This window comes from Octopus sinensis, linkage group LG26 (assembly GCF_006345805.1).
Source record: "Octopus sinensis linkage group LG26, ASM634580v1, whole genome shotgun sequence".
NCBI classification, from domain to species: domain Eukaryota; kingdom Metazoa; phylum Mollusca; class Cephalopoda; order Octopoda; family Octopodidae; genus Octopus; species Octopus sinensis.
In genome coordinates this window covers 4663723-4673751 of record NC_043022.1, presented here as the reverse complement: position 1 = coordinate 4673751, position 10029 = coordinate 4663723, and the positions used below count along the sequence as shown (strand labels likewise).

The window sequence follows — 10029 nt, the reverse complement described above, 5'->3', positions numbered from 1 at the left end:
TGGCATCAGCCACGTTCGAATGTTGCTTCTTATGTGCCACCGGCACTGAAGCCAGTCGAGGTGGCGCTGGCATCGGCCATGTTCGGATGGTGCTTTTTATGTGCCACCGGCACTGAAGCCAGTCGAGGCGGCGCTGGCATTGGCCATGTTCGGATGGTGCTTTTTATGTGCCACCGGCACAGAAGCCAGTCATAAAAAATATATGATGGAGTTGATGATAATTATGATGAAGATGATGACAATGATGATGATGATTATAGTGATGACAATGGCAATGATAATGACGATGATGATGAGAATGGCAAGGAGGAGAGAGGAAGAATAAGGAGGCCAATGGCGACAGCCATGGTGGGAAAGACAATGAGGAAGTCGTCAAGATGGATGGAATATTTCAGAATTAGAAGTTTGTTGATAATCAATCAATTGGCAATCAATAATTTGCTTGTCAGAGATTGAAGTGATTTAATTATGGGTTATTAATGGATATTTAACTGATTGATGGATAGACATTGACGTAGAGACATAGATAGATGGACGGACGGACGGACGGACGGACAGATAAGGAGAGAAGGGGAGAGAGACAGACAGACAGAGTTGTAAACAGAAAGATAGCTTCAGAGAAGGAGAATATAGTAAGAGAGAATTATTGTTTGAGAGATGTTGAAACAGAGAATGAGTGAGAGAGAGAGAAACTGAGATATGAATAGGTATATAGGCAGGAAGATAGATAGATCAATAAATATAGATAGAGAGATAGATAGATGGACAGGTAGACAGACACAGCCAGGTAGATATACTGACAGAGAGAGAGAGAGAGAGAAACAGATATAGAGCTAGACATAAATACATGGACATAGACACAGACAGGCGTAGGTGGACATACAGAGACTGACGCACAGACGTATAAACATAGGCAAATAGACATAAAGAGATAGATAGACTCAGACAAACAGACAGATCAAGGGGTAGACGACATACAAACAGAAATGGACTGACATACAGACAGATGTAGTCAGACACAGGCTGACAGATGTAGATAGCCACACAGAGAGACATAGACAACAATAAGCTGTTAGCCAATGTCAACCCTTTAACATCTGGCCATTTCAGATCCAAATATTATACCTGTTTTCAGGGCAAACTGGCTGGATTTGGTCTTTCACACCTACCCGACAATGTCATTCTAAAATAAACAGTCACATCATTGAAATCGCAAAGCTAATCCATGATTAATCCAAAATAATCCGATAAGTATTACATTTGACAGTGTAATCTGAATGTGAAAGGGTTGAATCAGCCATATCCTGTCCCCTATATTCTACCTGTTTTATGTTCAAACAGATCAGATCCAGCCTCTCACACCTATCCGACAATGTCATTTTAAAGATAAGCAATAACACCCTTGAAATCTCAAAGCTTTGAGATAATGCAAATAATAAGCATTACATTTGACAGGGTTGGCCATATCTGGCCCACAAATCCCACCTGTTTTATGTTAAAACTGTCTAGATCCAGCCTCTTACGCCTATTCTGTAATGTCATTCTAAAAATAAAGGATTACATCATCATCATTGTTTGACCATGGTCGAGACGATGGAATTTACCATGCTACGCCAGACTTCACGGTCCATCATAGCATTACAGAGGTCCTGTTGCTGGATGCCTGTATTCCTGGAGATTACATCAGGGTAGGAGAGTGTGCGCCCTCTGGTATTGCGAGTAGATGGCTTCCAGAGGAGAAGAGTAGAAATTACCTCTTTTTCAGCTCAAACAATGTCCAGCAAACTGGACTCTCCTACCTTTCACAAGAGATGACACAGGTGGTAGTTTCCCATATATTTGCATTTTGGTTGGATGGCGCTTCCACGAGAGATTTTGAGCTCTCATATAAGAGGCGAGTGTAGGTTCCATCCAATCACCTCTCGAAGAGTGTGCGCCCTCTGGTATGCGAGCAGATGGCTTCCAGAGGAGAAGAGTAGAAATTACTTCTTTTTCAGCTCTACAACAATGTCCAGCAAACTGGACTCTCCTACCTTTCACAAGAGATGACACAGGTGGTAGATTCCCATATATTTGCATTTTGGTTGGATGACGCTTCCACGAGAGATTTTGAGCTCTCATAAGGAGGCGAGTGTAGGTTCCATCCAACCGCCTCTCAAGCTTCTTTGATAACGTCCAGGTTTCTGAGCCATATAGTAGAATTGGTTCGACTGTGGCTTTGAAGATTTCAAGTTTGAAGTCTCTACTTAGATTTGATGACCAGATCTTATGCATGTCATAAGGATTACGCCAGCCCTCCCCCTTCTCCACCCTGACTGGCTCCTGTGCTGGTAGCATGTAAAAAGCAGCATCTGAAAGTGGTCGATCCCAGCGCTGCCTGACTGGCTCCCATGCCGGCGAGCTGGCAGAATCGTTAGCACGCCGGGCGAAATGCTTAGCAGTATTTCGTCTGCCACTACGTTCTGAGTTCAAATTCCGCCGAGGTCGACTTTACCTTTCATCCTTTCGGGGTCGATTAAATAAGTACCAGTTACGAACTGGGGTCGATATAATCAAATTAATCCGTTTGTCCTCTCTGTGGGTAGTAAAGAAATAGGTATGTAAAAAGCACCCACTACACTCTTGGAGTGGTTGGTGATAGGAAAGGCATCCAGCTGTAGAAAACCATGCCAAATCAGACTGGAGTCTGGTGCAGCCTTCCAGTTTACCGAGTCCTGATCAAACCGTCCAACCCATGCCAGCATGGAAAGCAGACGTTACACAATGATGATCATTGAAATTCAAAGCTATGAGATTATGCAGGATTAATTCAAAACAATGGGAATAAATAAGGATTAGATTTGACAAAGTAATCTGAAGGCTAAAGGGTTAGACCAGCCATATCTAGCCATAATATTCCACATGTTTTATGTTGAAACTGGCCAGATCTGGCCTCTCATACCTACCCAAGAATGTCATTGTAAAAATCATAGGCGCAGGAGTGGCTGTGTGGTAAGTAGCTTGCTAACCAACCACATGGTTCCGGGTTCAGTCCCACTGCGTGGCATCTTGGGCAAGTGTCTTCTGCTATAGCCCCGGGCCGACCAATGCCTTGTGAGTGGATTTGGTAGACGGAAACTGAAAGAAGCCCGTCGTATATATGTATATATATAATATTATATATATATATATATATATATGTGGTGTGTGTGTGTGTTGGTGTCTGTGTTTGTCCCCCTAGCATTGCTTGACAACCGATGCTGGTGTGTTATGTCCCCCGTCACTTAGCGGTTCGGCAAAAGAGACCGATAGAATAAGTACTGGGCTTACAAAGAATAAGTCCCGGGGTCGAATTGCTCGACTAAAGGCGGTGCTCCAGCATGGCCGCAGTCAAATGACTGAAACAAGTAAAAGAGTAAAAGAGTAAAAGAGTAAAAGAGGGATATCATTGAAATCTGAAAGCTCAGAGATAATGCAAGATTAATTCAAAATAAAGTGAATAACTAAGGATTATATGTAAAAGAGGGATCAGAAAAATAAGGGGTTAATAGACACACGTGTGTGTGCGCATGCATGTGTAAACATAGACAGACATACAGACAGAGACAAGCAAATATATAGACTGTGAGACGGCCATAAACAAAGAGACAGACACGGAGAGACAAAGAAGCAGACAGCCATTGATAGACACAAACAGATAAGGACATTATCTTTGTTGGTTTCTGTGGCATTAATTGGGAAGTGATATTGCAAAATGGTTGATGGTGTTTAATGATAGAGATGAATAAAGATTAATAAACGAATGTATCTGCCCCTCTGGCTTCTCTGCTCCCTCGCTAACCCCAGCCCTAGAATGTCTTAATATTTGTTGTGTCAGTCATCAATAACGCCCGCTAATTAGTTGCTGGAATGTTCGTTGCATTAACGAGCGACTTAGACACGACTACTTCAGGGTCTTAAAATTCATATCGTTGTCTCTACGTCTCTTGAGGGTAGAAGAAGGCGTTGAAAGACACACACGCACATGCTCGCATGCACACACACACACACACACACACACACACACATCATCATCATCATCATCGTCATTTAACGTTCATTTTTCATGCTGGCATGGGTGGCATGGTTTCACCAGAGATGGCAAGGCTGGAGAGCTGCACCAGGTTCCATTTGTACAGCTGGATGCCTTTCCTAATGCTGACCAACTTAGGGAGTGGACTGTGTGCCTTTTATGTGGCACCAGCAGAGTTACCAAGTGCCTTGCAAGACAAGGACCTCTCAGCTGAGAGAAGGAGTGGAAACAAGGGGTGTGGCTGAGAGCCAGGTGAGAGGCTAGAGTATAACAGAGCGACAGACATACAAGTCTTACTGTATAGGAGATACTTGGCCACCCCAGTACACACACACAGAACCAGACTGTCTGCTTGTTTCTCAGGGATTGGTGAAATTGATGTAGACACCTCTGATGAGACCCCAGTAAGGCTTGAAAATCGATTGAGGCTGTTTATTGTTTTCTTCAGTCTGTAGAAAAATACCTAAATTAGTTCTATTTATACATCTACTCTTTAGGTCACATATATTATTATGTCATACCTTGATATTGTATAGACTGAGATTCTCATTGATAGGCCCCTCGTATTAGATACACTTACAATATGCAAATTAGTCACTCAAGTTTTCTGTCACTACAGTAGTTGTCAAGTATAAAAACAGATTGCCTGTTTGTTTCTCAGTAATTGGTCAAATTGATGCAAACACCTCTGATGAGACCCCAATAAGATTAGAAAATTGAATTAGGTTATTCTCTTTTTTTTTTTTTACATTTTACAAAGAAATAAAGTTGCTATATTTATATGTCAACTATATAGGTTACACACACACACACACGTGTGTATATATATATGCCAGCACCGCCTCGACTGGCTTCCGTGCTGGTGGCATGTAAAATACACCAATCCGACCTTGGCCATTGCCAGCCTCGCCTGGCACCTGTACAGGTGGCACGTAAAAAGCACCCACTACACTCATGGAGTGGTTGGCGTTAGGAAGGGCATCCAGCTGTAGAAACATTGCCAGATAAGACTGGAGCCTGGTGCAGCCTTCTGGCTTCCCAGATCCCCGATCGAACCGTCCAACCCATGCTAGCGCGGAAAACGGACGTTAAACGATGATGATGATGATGAGATGATGATGATATATATATATATATGTTCTTTTATACTTGTTTTAGTCATTTGATTGTGGCCATACTGGAACACTGCCGTAAAGGGTTTTAGTCAAAATAGTCGACCTCAAAACTTAGTCTTTGTAAGTCTAGCATTTATTCTAGCTCTTATGCCGAACTGCTAAGTTACAGGGATGTAAATACACTAGCATTGGTTGTCAAGTGATGCAGGAGGGGGAGCAGGGCACAAACACAGACACAAAGATGCACAAATGTATATGTGTATATATATATCATCATCATCATCATCATTTAACGTCCGTTCTCCATGCTAGCATGGGTTGGATGGTTCGACCGGGGATCTGGGAAGCCAGAAGGCTGCACCAGGCTCCAGTCTGATCTGGCAGAGTTTCTACAGCTGGATGCCCTTCCTAACGCCAACCACTCCATGAGTGTAGTGGGTGCTTTTTATATATATACTTGTATAGTTCTAACAACTGGTTACTGGTGCCTCATGCCACTTGCCAAGTTTGGTAAATGGTTTGATGAACCCCTCAGCGACTAAATAAAAGCCAGTGCAGCAAGATGATTGCTTCCCAACCATTTTGGGTTTCATTGGGTCAAAGAAAACGGTCGTAACAGAAGACATAGCTCCTGGGGGGGTCGGTTTGTTTGACTAAAGGCGGTGCTCCAGCATTGCCACAGTCAAATGACTGAAACAAATAAAAGAGTAAAGAGTATATATATATATATATAGGTATTATTTTTTTTTTTTTACTTGTTTCAGTCATTTGACTGCGGCCATGCTGGAGCACCGCCTTTAGTCAAGCAAATCGCCCTGGGTCTATTCTTTGTAAGCCCAGTACTTATTCTATCGGTCTCTTTTGCTGAACCGCTAAGTGACGGGGACGTAACACACACCAGCATCAGTTGTCAAGCAATGCTAGGGGGACAAACACAGACACACAAACACACACATACATACATATATATATATATATATATATATATAATATATATATATATATATATATATATATACGACAGGCTTCTTTCAGTTTCCGTCTACCAAATCCACTCACAAGGCTTTGGTCGGCCCGAGGCTATAGTAGAAGACACTTGCCCAAGTTGCCACGCAGTGGGACTGAACCGGAACCATGTGGTTGGTTAGCAAGCTACTTACCACACAGCCACTCCTGCGCCTATATATATATATATATATATATATATATAATAGTATATATATATATATATAATATATATATATATTATATATATATATATACACACACTAATATAACTATATACATACACATGCTCACATACATACATAGACGTACATACACTCATATACATATACATACACACAGAAACACAGCCATATAGCAGTGGCGCTAAAATGAGTGTCTTTCAGAGCAAGATCTTTAATCTGCCACTGTTCCAGTGCCAGCCATTTAACCCACAAAACGTTGCCTGATTCCAGCTTCGCTTCTGATGGTTGGTGAAAAAATTTTAATAGGAATAAAGGATATATTTTGTTAACGATGCTGGGGTAAACTCCTAACGATAATTGAATATTTAACTGAAATCCTTTGAAATAAAATAATGATATACAAAAACAGGAACAGAAAAGTCAGAAGAAATATGGAAAGGCAAAAAAAAAAATAATAATTTTGGCTTGATGGCAGGGGAAGGGAGCGATTCTTTTATTTGTTTGAGACTCATAAGAAAACCTGGCATTAAAGATATTCCATCGGAAATGGAAGAGGGAAATAGGTTTGCTCCAGAAATAATCAAAATATTGAAATACTTGGTGAGAAATCATTAAAGACGTCTGGTAAAAGAATGGCAGAAGATACAGCAACACAAGATGGAGTTTAAAATGTTTCCATTGAACAACAAAAAGAAATGTTTTTAAAAAAATGAAGGGGAACGGCAGAGGGGGTTGTCTCCCTTCTCCCCCCCCTTTCTTTCTTTCTCTTTCTCTTGATTTTTCTTTCTCTTTTGCTAAAATTGCACAAAAGGTTTGGAATTTTTTTGGTTGGGGGGGGGGGAGGTGGTGGCATCGGAGGTTTAATGCTTGAAGAAATCGGTGATGGTGGGGAAGTGATGTAATAGTTTTTGAAATGCCGTGTATTTCACACATGCACACGCACATTCATATTTATTTATATTATGTACACAAGCACTCATATTTATATAATTTACAGATACATACATACATGTATATATATATATATATATATATATATATGATGTATATATATATATATGTATATATATATATGTATATAATATATATATATATATGTATATGTATATATATATGTTATATATATATGTATGTATATGTATATATATATATATATGTATACTTATACAAACATCACATATTTACATATATGTGTATATATATAATATATCTGTGGTGTGTGTAATATACACACACATATAGATATATATATATATATATATATATATATTATATTATACATATATACATATACATATACATATATATATATATATATTATATATATATGTATACTTATATACACATACACATATCACATATTTACATATATGTGTATATATATATATATATAATCTATGTGTGTATAATATACACACACATATAGATATGTATATGTATGTATGTGTATGTAAATATGCATAAAGTTTTGTTAATGTGAAGAGAAATGTATGTTTGATATATTTTTATTTTGAAGAAAGGAAAAAAAAAAAAGGCATCTTGTAAAAATATTCCATTGATGAGAAGATCTGATAAAGGGGTCCAAGGTGATGAGTGGTGCATGATGGGATATGAGTCATAGAAAAGGGGGGAGGCAGCAGCTGTCTCTTCTAAAAGTACCTCTTATGGGGTAAAAAAACAGAAGCCCTTAATGGCAATTGAACTAAAGGGTTTGCATGTGAATATAGATATATACATATATGTGTGTGTGTGTATTTATGTGTGTGTGTGTGTGTATATATATATATATATATATATATTTATACATATGTATTTTGTGTGTATTGTACAGCTTTATGTATATGTGTGTATATATCTTTTATTTTTTAATTGTCTCAGGCATTTGACAGCGGCCATGCTGGAGCTCCGCATTGAAGAATTTTGGGGTGAATGGATCAGTGCCAGTTCTTATTTGTTTTTGAAGCCTGGTGCTTGCTCTATCAGTCTCTTTTGCTGAACTGCTAAGTTATGGGGATGTAAACACACCAACACCAGTTGTCAAGTGGTGGTGGGGGACAAATACAGACACAAAGATATACTTACACACACACACACACACACACACACACACACACACAAAGGATTCTTACAGATTCCATCTGCCAAATGTACTCACAAGGCTTTTGTAGGCCCGTGGGTATAGTAAAAAACACTTGCCCAAGGTGTCATGCAGTGGGACTGAACCCAGAACCATGTGGTTGGGAAGCAAGCTTCTTACCACACAGCCCACATATGTATGTATATATATATATATATATATATACATATATGTGTGTGTGTATACATATGTGTGCGTATTTCTGTATATACTCTTTTACTTGTTTCAGTCATTTGACTGCGGCCATGCTGGAGCACCGCCTTTAATCGAGCAACTCGACCCCGGGACTTATTCTTTAGTAAGCCCAGTACTTATTCTATCGGTCTCTTTTGCTGAACCGCTAAGTTACGGGGACGTATGCACACCAGCATTGGTTGTCAAGCAATGCTAGGGGGACAAACACAGACACACAAACATACACACACATACATATATATATATATACATATATACGACAGGCTTCTTTTAGTTTCCGTCTACCAAATCCACTCACAAGGCTTTGGTCGGCCCGAGGCTATAGTAGAAGACAGTTGCCCAAGGTGCCACGCAGTGGGACTGAACCCGGAACCATGTGGTTGGTTAGCAAGCTACTTACCACACAGCCACACCTGCGCCTATTTATATATATACATCATCATCATCCTGAGGCTATAAAAAGGGACACTTGAGCAAGGTGCCATAGAATGAGACTGAACCCAGAAGCATGTGGTTGGGAGGAGAAGCTTCTTGACCACACAGCCACACACACATGAAATAATAGATATGCCCTTTTGAAATAGTTACCGACGGGATCAAATTTACGGAATCTTCCTTTGGCAACTGATTTCAGCATTAAACCCTCAAATATTGTTTATCTTTGCAGATAGATTTGACAAATGGAAATATGGTAATAACAGAATTAATCTGTGTAAAGCTGCAAAGAGGATTAGCGTCCTTTTCTTTCCTGTTTTGCTCAGGAAGGGGTTTGTTGTTGTTCTACAATGACTGCCAAAGTTGTGTAACCTCTGTAACTGGATTTCCTTGAAAGAGATCTTTGATTAGACCTTTGGCATTATTCTGACAGATTACTCTGTTCAATGTAATCCATATTTATCCACCTTGTTTTCAATTAATCATTCATTATCTCATAGCTTTGAGATTTCAATGATGTGATTGTTTCTTTTTAGAATGACATTGTAGGGCAGGCGTGAGTAGCAACAAGGACATGTAGCAGGTGACACAACAGGAATTTGCCTGAAACTACCAAAGGTTGAACAACAACAATAATAATAAATGCCCTGATGCTGTACCAAGCAGTGGCTCTCATGGCTTCTGATCTTAACTGATTGCAAGTGTTATCATGTACATTGTTTTGTGTTGGTATAAAAGATGGGCTGCAGCAAATATTCTGCTCAGTACCACAGATTTGCTTGTCAGTTGTTTGACCTTAACCAGTTGAGCATGTCCCTTAGTGGCTGACGATATGTGCATCTCTGATCACGAGCAGAAGTAGTGGGGGAGCATCATAGATGTGTGTCGAGAGGAATTCTTTGGGGT

General features: G+C 39.7%; 1 long non-coding RNA gene across 1 annotated transcript; it reads right to left on the bottom strand.

Annotated features, from left to right (window-relative positions):
* Positions 1–1076: 1076 nt before the first annotated feature.
* LOC118767985 lies at positions 1077–9684 on the bottom strand. Its single transcript, XR_005003906.1, has 3 exons — positions 9555–9684; positions 6702–6703; positions 1077–1097 (listed from the first exon to the last, which is right to left on the bottom strand). It is a non-coding gene; the product is annotated as an uncharacterized LOC118767985 (long non-coding RNA).
* Between the last annotated feature and the right edge of the window lie 345 nt (positions 9685–10029).